General features: G+C 40.6%; 1 non-coding gene across 1 annotated transcript in view; it reads right to left on the bottom strand.

The window, feature by feature from the left end:
• Window positions 1-9,275, bottom strand: part of 1700024B05Rik — a 59,838-nt gene extending 50,563 nt beyond the window's left edge. The window contains exon 1 of the transcript XR_874537.2: window positions 8,930-9,275. This is a non-coding gene — a transcript (RIKEN cDNA 1700024B05 gene). The remainder of the gene's footprint in view (window positions 1-8,929) is intronic.
• Window positions 9,276-13,680: the final 4,405 nt, after the last annotated feature.

Genomic DNA, 13,680 nt, shown 5'->3' with positions numbered 1-13,680 from the left:
GCAAATGATCACTCACCATGATCCAATATGCATCATGTATAGGATGTAAGAATGATTCAATGTTTTGGAATTCATCAAAGTAATATACTATGTAATAAATTTAAGAGATTATTATTTGATCATCTCATTAGATACTGTATCATCCCACGGATGCAGGAATGTTTCAATATATGGACATCCATCAATGTAATCCACTATATAAAATAACTTAAAATATATTGGATAATCTCATCAGATGCTGAAAAACTGTTTGACAAAATACAATATAATTTCAAGATAAATGCAGTGGAGGAATCAGAAAGTCACGTTTCAGAAAGAAATGAGCAAAATAGAGCAACTCAGTTGCAAACATCAAAATATATGGAGAAAAATTTAAAGCCATCCCATTAAAATCAGAGACAAGGAAAGACTTCCCCCTCTTCCCCTATGTATTCAACATACTCTTTGACATTTTAGCCAGAGCAATCAGGCAAAAATGCCGATCAAAGTGATACAAATTGGAAGGGAGGAATTCAAGACACTACAATTTGAGGAGTATGGAATATTACACATAAGTGAGCTCAAAAAATCCAGGAGAGAACTCCTACAGCTGATAAACCACTTCAGCAAAGTCAATGGATACAAAATTAACACAAACAATCCAGGAACTTTCCTCTACTCAAAGGATAATTATACTGAGGAAGAGATTTTTTAAAACTACACACTTCACAATAGCCACAAACAATATCTCGGTGTGACTCGAACAAAGCAAGGGAAAGATCTGAATGACAAGAACATTAAGTCTCTGAACAAAGAAATCAAAGAAGACCGTAGAAGATCGAAAGATCTTTCATGGTCATTGATGAGCAGGATTAATGTAGTAAAAAAGGTCCATCTTGCCAAAAGCAATCTACGGATTCAATGCAATCCTTATCACAATTTCAACTCACTCCTTCACAGAGATAGAAAAAGCAATTCTCAAATTTATCTGAAATAACATAAACCCCAGTATAGCAAAAATTATTCCTAACAATAAAAGAATGGCTCAGGAAATCACCATCCCTGATCTCAAAATATACCACAGGGCAATAGTGATAAAAATGTCATGTTTCTGGTATAGAGAGACAAGTAGACCAACTGAATAGAATTGAAGACCTAGAAATGAACCTACATTCATATGGTCACTTGACCTTTGTCAAAGGAGCCAAAACCATCCAGTGGATAAAAGACAGCATTTTCAACAATTGGTGCTTGTTCAACTGGCAGTCTGCATATAGAAGAATGCAAATTGATCTATTCCTATCTCCTTGTACAAAGCTCTAGTCCAAGTCACTCAAGGACCTCCACGTAAAACAAGATACACTGAATCTAATACAAGAGAGAGCAGTAAAGAACCTCAAATACATTGTCACAGGGGAATTGTTCGTGTACAGGACACCAATGACTCATGCTGTAGGATCAAAAACAGTGTCAAATTGAAAACCTTTGTAAGTCAAAGGATGTTGTCAAAAGGACAAAATTGCACACACATATAGGGAAAACTTCTGTACCAACCCTACATCTGATAGAGGGCTAATATCCAAAGTATAAAAAGAACTCAAGACGTTACACTCCAGAGATCCTAATAACCCTATTAAAGAATGGGGTACAGAGCTAAACAGAAAATTCTCAACTGAGGAATCTTGAATGGCTGAGATGTACTTAAGAAATGTTCAACATCTTTAGTCATCAGGGAAATACAAATCAAAATGACCCTAAGTTTCCACTTCACAGCACTCAGATGGGCCAAGAACAAAACTCAGCTGACAGGTGATTCTGGCAAGAACGTGAAGAAGAAGAACATTCCTCCATTCCTGCGGGGACTGCAAGTTGGAAAAAAACACTTTGGAGATCAATCTGACAATTCCTGAGAAAGTTGGAAATGGTTCTACCTCAAATACAGGTATACCACAATGGTACATATACCCAAAAGATTCTCCAATATATTAAAAGGAAACATGAACTTCTATGTTCATAGCAGCCTTATTTATAATGACCAGACTCTGAAAACAACCCAGATGTCCCTCAACAGAAGAATGGATACAGAAAATATGGTACAGTGTACAGAAGTACTACTCAGCTTTTAAAAACATTACTTCATGAAATTCAAAGGCCAATGTTTGGAAGTTGAAATATCATCCTGAGTGTGGTATCCTAGTCATAAAAGGATACACATGGTATGTAGTTATTGATAAGTGGAAATTGGTCAAAAAATGCATGGAATGTCCACAATACAATTAACAGACCATGGGAAACCAAAGAAGAAGGAAGATCACACCAAAGTGTAAATGCTACAGTTCTACTCAGAAGGGGGAAGAAAAGAATGTTTGGAAGTAGGAGAAGAGAAGGATCTGGGAGGGAGAGAAGAGTAGGAGGTAAAGGGGGTTCTGGTTCAGATATGGGAGGAGATGGGGAAATACTACAGAGGGAAAGTCATTTGAAAGGAGGTCTGTACCCATTGGGGAGGGGGAACTGTGTTTAGCCACTATAAAGTCTCAGATGCCAGGGATCCAAGATATTTCCAACAGGGAGGACATTAGCCTAAATACCAAACAAAGGGGAAGTAGGAACTATACAGACCATATTTATTGGATAAGCATAGCAACCTTTTAAGGTTGGGGCTACCCAACCACCTCAAAAGTATTAATCCAGAATTCCTTCTCTCAAAAGGAAATGCAGGGATAAAGAGAAGAGCAGAGCATGAAGGAAAGGCCATCCAGAGACTGCCCCAACTTGTGATCCATTCCATCTGGAGTCACCAAACCCAGTCACTATTGCTGATGTCAAGAAATCTGATGCTGTCAGGAGCCTGGTTTCTTTCTTTCTTTCCTTTCTTTCTTTCTTTCTTTCTTTCTTTCTTTCTTTCTTTCTTTCTTTCTTTCTTCCTTCCTTCCTTCCTTCCTTCCTTCCTTCCTTCCTTCCTTCCTTCCTCTCTCTGTCTCTCTCTGTCTCTCTCTCTCCCCCTCCCTCCCTACCTCCCTCCCCCGTCTCCTTCTTTCCCCTCAGGTGGAAGAATATTTTTGTTCCTTTTCCCTAATCACAGTGTAAAAATGATAGATAACATTTGTATCAAGTTAGGATTATGTAGGATTTTGGGTAATCAGGAGATGACTCAGTACATCAGTATATAGCAATGGTTCTCAACCTTCCTAATGCTGCAGCAAATCTTTTATGTACTTCTTCATGTTTTGGTGATAATCCCGCCCCCACATCATGTAATTATTGCAATGCTACTTCATAAATGTAACTTTTGGTATTGGTGTCTCTTGAAATGCTATGCATGCAGCCAAACATGAGAACGAGCGAGTGGACCTAGATTCTGAAGTTAGGACAAGGACTGAAGGAACAGAAGGGGCTTGCAACCCCATAAGTAAAACAACAAAATCAACCAAACAGAGCCTCACAAAACTCACATGCACTAAACCACCAAGCACATAGTACATGAGGGGATATCCAGAGTTCCAGCTGGATACCTAGCAGAGGAATGCCTTATCTGGCATCAATGGGAGGGAGTGCCCTTGGTCCTGTACAGGCATGATGATCCAGGGTTGGGCAATGCTAGGGCACTGAGGCAGGAGTGTTTGGACGAGGGGGTATAGGAGCACCCTCATACACAGAGGCAACACTAGAGGGGATGGGGTCTTTGGAGGGGGAACTGAGAAGGAGGATAACATTTGGGATGGAAATACATAAGAAAATCAATAAAGAAAAAGTAAAAATAAAGGTATAAAAATCACAAATGGGGCAACCCTGGAGAAGGACAACTTACAAAAAACATCAGGGTCTACAGATGCAAGCCTCACCAACAGAACATAGAAAAGAGAATCTCAGGCAAAGGAAATACCATAGATGATAATCATAGATGATATTAAAAAGTCACTCAAAGAATATACAGAGTAAAAAATTCCTAACTCAAAACATCTAGCTAATGCAGGACACAATAAAAAGAACAAAACTAAGAATAATGGAAAAAGAAGTGGGTGAGGGATAACAGTTCAAAGACCCAGAAAACATCTTCAACAATATGATTTTTAAAAGTCCTTAACCTAAAGACAGAGATGGCCTTAAATTTACAAGAAACCTACAACACACCAAATCATTTGGACCAATACAGAAAATCATCCTTTCACATAGTTAAAAAAAGTATAAATGTACAGAATAAAGAAAGAAAATATTACAAGCTCTAAGGAAAAAAAGTCAAGTAACATACAAAGAAAGACCTATGAGAATTACATTGACATGTCACCAGAAATGGTAATATCTAAAAGATCTTGGACAAATGTCTTTCAGACTCTAAGAGAACTCAAAAGCTAGCCTTGGCTACTATACCCAGAAAATTCTTTAAGACCATAGTTGGAGAAAATAAGATATTCTGTGACAAAAACAAATTCAAACAATATCTTTCCACTAATTCAGCACTACAGAGGATACTAGAAGCAAAATTCCAACAGATTGAGTGTAATTATACCCAAGAAAACACAAGAAATGAATAATCTCAAAAGACCCCAAAGAAAGGGAAAAGCATGTTGTCTCCATTCCCTGCCCTATTATCTCTACGAGTTTACTAGTGTTGGTCAACCTACATGGTCTGTTGGAAAGGCATCACCCCAAGCCTCCACTACCAATAAGCAGGAGCAGAGAATGAAGAGGATGGAAAAGCTCAAAAGGGATCTCCAGAAGATCAAAAATGAGAGAGATGGACTCCAGGGAATCCTAGCCAATTACACTAACAAGGATTTGAACAACAGGTAGTCATTATGCCCAGTTCTTTGCTGACTGTCTTGGGCCCTCTCTGTTAACCTCAGATTCCCTCATTTCACAGGAGGCTACAACACCAGGCTGTCCACACATTCAAATTCATTTTGCTGAATGGATTTTCGACACAGAACTTCAAGTTCAGATAGTCCTGAAATGGGACTCAGGCAATTTGATTTCTCCAAAGGTAAATCAGAGCCTGTGGTATGAATTACTGTCTGGGCATAAGGGTTGTAGTGTGTGAGCCCTAATCCTGCATTGTAAGAATCCTATACAGGTATAAGTTTTGGGGAGATGCAAAGTACACTGTGTTTATGGCCAATCATGTTTGCAGTTGACCTGGAAGTAATTTGGGTTCAACTGGTCCTGTCAACAGCTGGAGGGGCCTGGTCCCACATACTGTCTCTCAGTATAACTGGATTGGCCATAGTTCATCATTGCTTTTATCAAATTTTATTCACTATACTATTAGATAATGTGTGTTCATTTGGCATTCTAATTGTGTTTGATTATGAGGGGGGTGTCAGTGTGTGTGTGTGTTCCACTTAAGAGCTGGAGTGTCTGTATAGTATGCTGGGGCCTGGGATTTTGCTTGACACAGTTTCCAGCCAAAAATAGTGAAGACAGAGGGAGCCTCACTTTGAGGAGCACAGCATATGAGCTCTGAGCTCACCTTAGGTGCACACTGGAAATGTAGTATCCTGTAGATACTGATTATGTCCTTTGGGAGTTTATGTAGCAACAGAAGCAAGGATTGTCAATTCCTTGTCTACAAACTGATGTGTCATCACAGGTTTTAGGTGGATCCAGGACTACGGCACGGGTTCCTGGAAAGTTCTTGGAGAGTTATTCTATTTTTCTTGCCCCTTCAGCGAGATAAAGTAGGTCAAATCCCTGCCTTTACTTCCCTGCCTCTACTGACCCCAGGCAAAGAGTAATAAGTTTGATAAGCTCCAAGTGGAACTGGTAACATGGAGCAATGTTGTGGCATATATGTGTTGGGGTAGTCCATGATTCAGCTTAAATTAACATGATCCTTGTATCCTTAGTTCATGGGATTCTTTGTTCGTTGGGCCATGCCCTCCCACAGAATCAAAATTAGGACATTCATGCTCAAGATGCAACATGACCAGTTGATGACTGACCTGAAGAGCATGCCCCAGGACATCAGTGAGGCCTTATACAAGTACAAGGAGTTGACTAAAGAAAATCAATTCTACTGGTGAGTGACTAACAGGGTCGTGATCCAAGCACTAGGGACAGGATATGTCTGCCCATCCTTGTCTTTGAACCAAAGTAGGGGCTCAGTTTATATACTGTTTGCCTCTAAACCAGAAGCCTGGCTCCTTCAAAGCAAGGCTCTAGGATTTTTACCACTTAAAGTCATTTTGGCCAAGTGTGAAGAGTCTGTTAGCAACTCAAATCATTGTCCTTTCCAACAAAGTATATTTGAATGTAGATACAGAGATAAGGTTCCCATGGGACACCTAGAAAGACTGTATGTTGGTTGGGTCTCTTCTCTTCTCCTAGAGAAGGTCTGCCTTCTACCTACAGGTGATTTTTGAATAACATGGACATATAAGCACACATGTGTTCCAGGTCCTCTTGAGAGATACTTAAGTCATTGTTAGTGTCACAGTTTACAGATGTACCTCGGCTTCTGAAATATGGCTGTCCTCTGGATTTGACCTCTCTCAATGTGATGCTCCGTGGCCAATCTGGACAGTTGTCTGGGGCTGTCTGGGCACCAGGTCCCATTGTGGCAGGGATGGTCCTTGGAGGAGTGGGAGGAAGATGGATGCTGACTTGTGTAATCATTTGTTTGTTTGTGACTCAGCATCGGGCACTGCCACCTCCAGAGTGAATCTAACCATCTCCAGCACAAAAAACATCTCCTTCCACACAAAGTCAGGATGTTGTGGAAGGAGAACAGACAGTTGCTAGAGGAGCAGATTGCATTAGAAGAATGCTCCAAAGAATCAAAGAGGCTGTGTAAAGAAGGCAGCCTGAAGACCAATGACCTATGTATCAAGCAGCAGCAGGTAGGATGCATAAATCATGAGGAGCAGGTTGCAGTCATGTCTAACCTTAAGCACAGTCAAGCCTAAGCAGCCATCCTGTACCTTATCCATGCTCTCTCCTATGTCTCATCCAGTTGTTCATTTCTGTGATCATTTCCAAGACTTTATGTGCAGTTATCCTCCTTCAAGAAACTACATATTTGGGAAGTAAACAATCCTGCTCAACTAAAAGCTGCATTTCCTTATGATAGATAGGTTGAACACATAGTACACAGGTACATGCCAGTATGCTAAATGAGTTCCATGTGCTTGCCTCCATTGTAGTAGCACCGAATGTTGATTGATGAAGTCAGAGCTTTAGCTCATTTGCTTCTGAGGGGTCATGTGAGATCATAGGCAGTACAAAATTTGCAAGTATTAGATCCCAGTGTAATTGCCATATGAGAGGAAATCATTGCCTTTTGTGGGGGGGGGGGCGGGGCTTGTATGCTTTCTCTCCCCTTTCCCTGCATTGCAAGATGGTCTCATCACTCTGCCTACATCTAGGCTCACACTGAAAGAGCCTGAGCAGGTACTTGTCAGGACTGTTTTCTCTCAGTGTTGCTAGAGTTCTTTCCTGGAGCTCATATTCTGGAGCTGACAGGGATGTGAGAAAGGCTTCTCTCAGCCTGAGTGTTGGTGTGAGAGATGTGAGGCTTCAAGAATGAAATTTCAATAACACTCAACCTAGTCTAAGAAATGTGGCCCCTAAGAAATATTAGTGCCCAAGGGATGGATAGCAGAGTCCTGTGTCTCACATTAAACATAATCCTTCCATAGTCCCCATTCAACTGCTTCTCTACCATCCATTGTTATCTCCTCATAGTTTTCTACTCACTTATGATTTGTGGACAGAGAGAGTGACAGGTATATATATATATATATATATATATATATATATATATATATATATATATATTTATATAGAGAGAGAGGGGGGGGGAAATGTGTTTGTGTGTGGCATAAGCATGTCTGTACCAATATTTATATTGGTGGGTGTGTAGAAAGTCCAGTTATTTATGTAAGGTTTTGTTCAGTTTTTCTATTCTTTCTTTCTTTCTTTCTTTCTTTCTTTCTTTCTTTCTTTCTTTCTTTCTTTCTTTCTTGGGACAGCATCTTTTTGTTTGTTTGTTTGTTTTTTATTCAGTCTTTCTGTAACATATTCCCTAGAACCCAGGTCTGTCACTGAACCTGAGACTTCCTGTTTTGTTTAAGCTGTCTGACCAGCATCTTTGAATCTTCTGTCACCTCCCAGGCAGAGATCTTTGTATAGTTTGGTCTCAATTAATTGTTAGGAGGTTCAATTGCTCATATCTAGGAAGATCATGGTTTTCAATAAATTTTCAAGAAATTTTCTATAATTTTATACAAACAGTTTAGCATTTAGGGTTTTTTTTTATTTGTTTGTTTTTGTAACTGCCAATTCATTAACAAGGAGGAAGACAATGCTGTCTGCTTCAGGTGCCAGACACACAACTTGACTCACTGTGCCTTCTCATGAGTTTTATCTCATCATGATGGAAACTTAAGAAAATGGAGGCAGGGAGGGGGTAGACCAGAGGTAGTCTTACCCAAGAAACCTGGGCTACATGTTATCCACAGTGGAGTGTTTCAACAATTAATACCTTTCTAAACCAAGAGAAACCATGTAGCCAATACTTAAAAGTGAATGAAAACATAGATAGTCCAACCCACCTTTTCCAAATCTTACCATGTGACCTCAGATTCCTCTTCCCAGTCCTTCCCTCATTCATTACCACTTCCAGACCCAGGGTTTGGAGGCCCACCCATGTGAGAAAAAATCGCAAAGCAGGCATGGTACCTTTAGAATACGAGTATGATATGGGGCACAAAAGGAGCGCTCAAAAACAGCTAGCTGAAGATATGAGACAAAACGGGGCTCCAAGGATTTCGATGTTCTTATTGAAAGGACACTTAGGAACCTAAAAAAAACAGCCTATCCTTCTAAGATGGGAGTGTGGGGCTCTTGGAGGTCAGGGGGCAGGAGTCCAGGCACCCCGGAGTCACAAAAGATGGTTCCCTGGCCTGGTGGGAAAGCATTGGTGTTGGTTGAGGGACCACAGAAGCCAACTTACCTGGATTATCATGGCTCTCCATCCACTGGTCCTCAGACTCCAGTGGCCCTGGGATCAAGCTTCTTCGTGAAGTTCCACTTCTGTGTCTGTCTTCTGCTGCAGGGCCTTCACAAAGCACTCTTTCTCTTGCCTGCCTCGTGGATGCTGGCAGGGATCACAGGTGATACTCAGACCCCTGTGTCAGGAGGTGAGGACACCAGGCAAGATGTGACCTTCGTAGCCACTTCCAATCCAGCCACATGCTCTTGTCCCCCTCCCAGTTGGTCACTGCTAGCTTTCCTTTCTAGGCAGAGGAGTTCCTGGACCCCTGACAGCAACCCTTTCCAGCTGTATGGTATGGAGAGGTGACTCAGGATGTCACTTCCGGAATTATCTAGGAACCAGGTCCTCCAATCTTCTCTATGGCAGCTATCTCAGAGCAGAGCTTCTCGGGCCCAATACACTCCTAGGACAGAAGGACAGTCTCCAGTTTTATTGTTTTCTAATTAAACTCTTTAGTAATAAAAAGTTAAACATGTAAGCATTTTAAAAATAAAACTTAGACTCCTTTGCCTTCATTGCACTAAGATAAACCCCTGGAATCTAATGAGTGTCTTACTGGCTTCACCAAGTGGATTCATGGAATCCTACACTGCAACCCTTTGCTGATGTTGTTTTGCTGAGTGTATCATAGACATAACTTTGCTTCTGTACAGATTCCCTCTCATTGTTTTGCAGAGTGCTGCATTTAAGAAAAATCAAGGCATGTTAAGTCACTAACCTCTTTTTGGCTGGCATTATTAACTTGTGTGTGCGTGTGTGTGTGTGTGTGTGTGTGTGTGTGCGTGTGCATGCACGCACACAACTGTGTTTTTAAATTGTGTATTTTCTTTACTCACATTTTCCCGTTTCCAGGTTTCCCCTCATAAAAAAAAAAAAAAAAAAAAAAAACCTCCCCCAATTCCCTTTGCACTCCCCTTTTACCATCCTACCCATTCCTGTTCCTGGCCCTGGTATTATATAGCATGAACTGTAATGTGTTGAATTACAGCTACTGGATAATATCTATGGCTAACTGTTTTTATTGGTGCTAGAGAGTCTTATGAGAAGTAGCTAAGCTAGGTTTAAAGAGCAGAATATATTTCAGCTTGGAGCTTGCTGGAGGATGTTCTTCTGAATTTTCTTTTTTAGAACCTTGAATCTTGTGTGGACCCACTTGTGTGTGCAGAGGACCGATTTGTCTGTTTTATATCATACTTGTAGAAGCAGCAAATATCTGTTTGGAAAAAGTTCCTGAAAGGAAATCAGCACAGGCCCAGGCAGCACAAGTTGGGTTAATTTAAGAATCGATTACACAGCTCAGGTCCTAATACTTCCTCAGTTGTCAGGAAATGTGCTGTAATATAGCAGTGTTTTCATTGGTGTGTGTGTGTGTGTGTGTGTGTGTGTGTGTGTGTATATATCTTTGTGTGTGTATGTGTTTTTGCCCAGGTGTTTGTGAGCATGTTTATGTGTCATATTTATGTAATGGTAGCTGCTTGTTGTAGGTGCAAGTATATAGTACTGTTCATTCATGTATTCTTTTATTTGTGTGTGTATGTATATGTGAAGGCACGTATTCATGTGTCTCTGTACACATATGTATGTATTTGATTGTATATATTCACATAGTCACTCTGTGAGCAAACACCTTAAATGATATAATAGAGGACAACTTAAACGAGAAAAGTACTCTGTCAGTTCATTTTGCATTGGGGAAACAGCTGGTCATCATGCCTCTCCACCTAGCTCACTAGAACAAATGGAGACAAACATGGTGTAAAGTCAGATTTTTGAAGGGTTTGTAGAGGGAAAAGTGCTTATCTGTATTGAAATCATTTGTAAGAAAAGAAAGATTCCACTTTACTCCAGTCAAAATGGCTAAGATCAAAAACTCAGGTGACAGCAGATGTTGGCGATGATGTGGAGAATGGGGAACACTCCTCCATTATTGGTGGGATTGCAAGCTTGTACAACCACTCTGGAAATCAGTCTGGCGGTTCCTCAGAAAATTGGACATAGTACTACCGGAGGATCCAGCAATACCTCTCCTGGGCATATATCCAGAAGATGTCCCAACCGGTAAGAAGAACACATGCTCCCACTATGTTCATAGCAGCCTTGTTTATAATAGCCAGAAGCTGGAAAGAACCCAGATGCCCCTCAACAGAGGAATGGATACAGAAAATTTGGTACATTTACACAATGGAATACTACTCAGCTATTAAAAAATGAATTTATGAAATTCCTAGGCAAATGGATGGACCTGGATGGTATCATCCTGAGTGAAGTAACCCAACCACAAAGGAACTCCCACAATATGTACTCACTGATAAGTGGATATTAGCCCAGAAACTTAGGATACCCAAGATATAAGATACAACTTCCCAAACACATGAAATTCAAGAAGAACGAAGACCAAAGTGTGGACACTTTATCCTTTCTTAGAAATAGGAAAAAAACACCCATAGAAGGAGTTACAGAGACAAAATTTGGAGCTGTGACGAAAGGATGGACCATCGAGTGACTGCCATATGCAGGGATCCATCCCATAATCAGCTTCCAAATGCTGACACCATTGCATACACTAGCAAGATTTTGCTGAAAGGACCCACTTATAGCTCTCTCTTGTGAGACTATGCTGGGGCCTAGCAAACACAGAAGTGGATGATCACAGTCAGTTATTGGATGGGTCACACAGCCCCTAATGGAGGAGCTAGAGAAATTACCCAAGGAGCTATAGGGAACTGCAACCCTATAGGTGGAACAACAATATGAACCAACCAGTACCCGGGAGCTCTTTTCTTTAGCTACATATGTATCATATTGGACTTGCAAACTTTATATGCCCCAGTACAGGGGAATGCCAGGGCCAAAAGGGGGGAGTGGGTGGGTAGGGGATTGGGGGGGTTGGGTATGGGGGACCTTTGGGATAGCATTGAAAATGTAAAAGAGGAAAATACCTAAAAAAAAAAAAAAAAAGAAAAGAAAAAAAAAAAAAAGAAAGGAAGGTGAAACCTGGAATTAGCAATGAGCCTGCTGTGTTAAACCCATTTGGCTGAGAGTGAAAAAGCCTGGCTAAGCCTTTGTGTTCCCTCTCTGCACATCATGAATAGTGACTGCACAGTGGAGGACCAGGGGGCTTCTTGCATCTTCTTGGCATCCTAGTTTATTTTCATCCTTGCCTGCTACCATTTTCTTTCCAACTTTGCCTATGCTTCACTCAGTCTCCCTTCCTTGGAGTTTGTTCAGGGTGTTATGATTTGAAAGATTGAGTTGTTTGGGGTTGAGACTGTCCCAAGCCGAAGGGCCATAAGTATGGTGAAGTGTAAGAACAGGGCTGCCTCAGACAGCCCCTTAGGCTCATGATAGTCAGAAGAGCAAACACTCTGTTCTGTCTGTAGCCCTCTGTAATTCCTGTTATTAAAAACAGCTTTAAAGTTTCACCAGCTCAGGACAGGTATTCTTGCTTCCTGGAGTTCCAGATACAGAACTCCCAGCACCATGTCTGCCCATATGATGCCATGCTTTGGCCAAGACAAAAATGTAATAAAATTAAAATTAAATTAAATTAAAATTAAAATTACTTGAAAATATAAGCCCAGTTTCATCCTCCCACATCCAAGGCTACATTTTCCTACCATCTAAGTAGTGTAGCTGCATTTCCACCCAGGTCAATACCAGACAGTGGGCTTATGGCAAATATAGTCTAACATCTCTGCATTTGGTCTGCCCAGTAGCTTTTCCACACCTTTACTGCATGGCAAAAAAGCAAAACCACACTAAGACAAGGAGGTAGTATGGAGGTGGGATAACTGACTGAAGACTTTTGAAAGGCTACATGGAAACCAACAGTTGTAGAACCATTAAAATATATAAATCTATATAAATGATGCTTAAATAGAATTAATCTCTTATGCTCTGACAATGCCTCCCCTAAATCCAATAAACTATCAAATGAAAAACACAGGGGCAGTTTTAGGTTATTTTGTTTTGGGTTGTTCATCATTGAAGTTTAATACCCACTCAGGAAACATTAAACATTAAGCATTACATTATACTACACTTCACTACACTACTCTAGCCAACCCCACACAATGTTTGTATCTCTCCATGTTAAAATGTTCATGTGTACTACATATATCAGACACACACACACACACACACACACACACACACACACACACATTTTTATAAAAAAATGTTTACCTAACAACCACTGAAGAATGTCATGTCCTCATGTCCTGTCCCTGACTTTCCATTCTTCAGAGAATGATGATCTGTAAGCAGAGCCAAAAGTTAGAAATGCATAAGGCATTCAGTACTTAGTGAAAGAAATGCATAAGGCATTCAGTACTTAGTGAAAGGCTTGGTCCTGGGTAACCCCCTAGGCTGCCCCTACCATTTCTCATTGCATGTCATCTGCTCCTCACTGTCATGGTGACTTTCTTCTACTCTGTACAGCATTAGTCCTGTTGTCTCCTCATACTTGGAAGACCTACTGAGATTTCTTGAAAGTTTTGTCTTTTTTTGTGTTAATAATCAAAGGGAAGTAGACTAGAATAAAACCTGTGTTGCTGTAAATCTCTCCAACCCAAATATATCCCGGCAAGCAACATTACAATATGATTACATGCAGTGCACCTATATTGGGGAGATATACCACTACATTACCATCTTTCTGAGCTTGTGAGAACCTTTCGAACTTGCAGTTTTTCCAGACCATGTGCTTC

The sequence above is a fragment of the Mus musculus genome, chromosome 14, assembly GCF_000001635.26.
Source record: "Mus musculus strain C57BL/6J chromosome 14, GRCm38.p6 C57BL/6J".
Classification (NCBI taxonomy): Eukaryota; Metazoa; Chordata; class Mammalia; order Rodentia; family Muridae; genus Mus; species Mus musculus.
The sequence above is the reverse complement of the archived record's forward strand: the minus strand, read 5'-3'. Positions and strand labels throughout refer to the sequence as shown.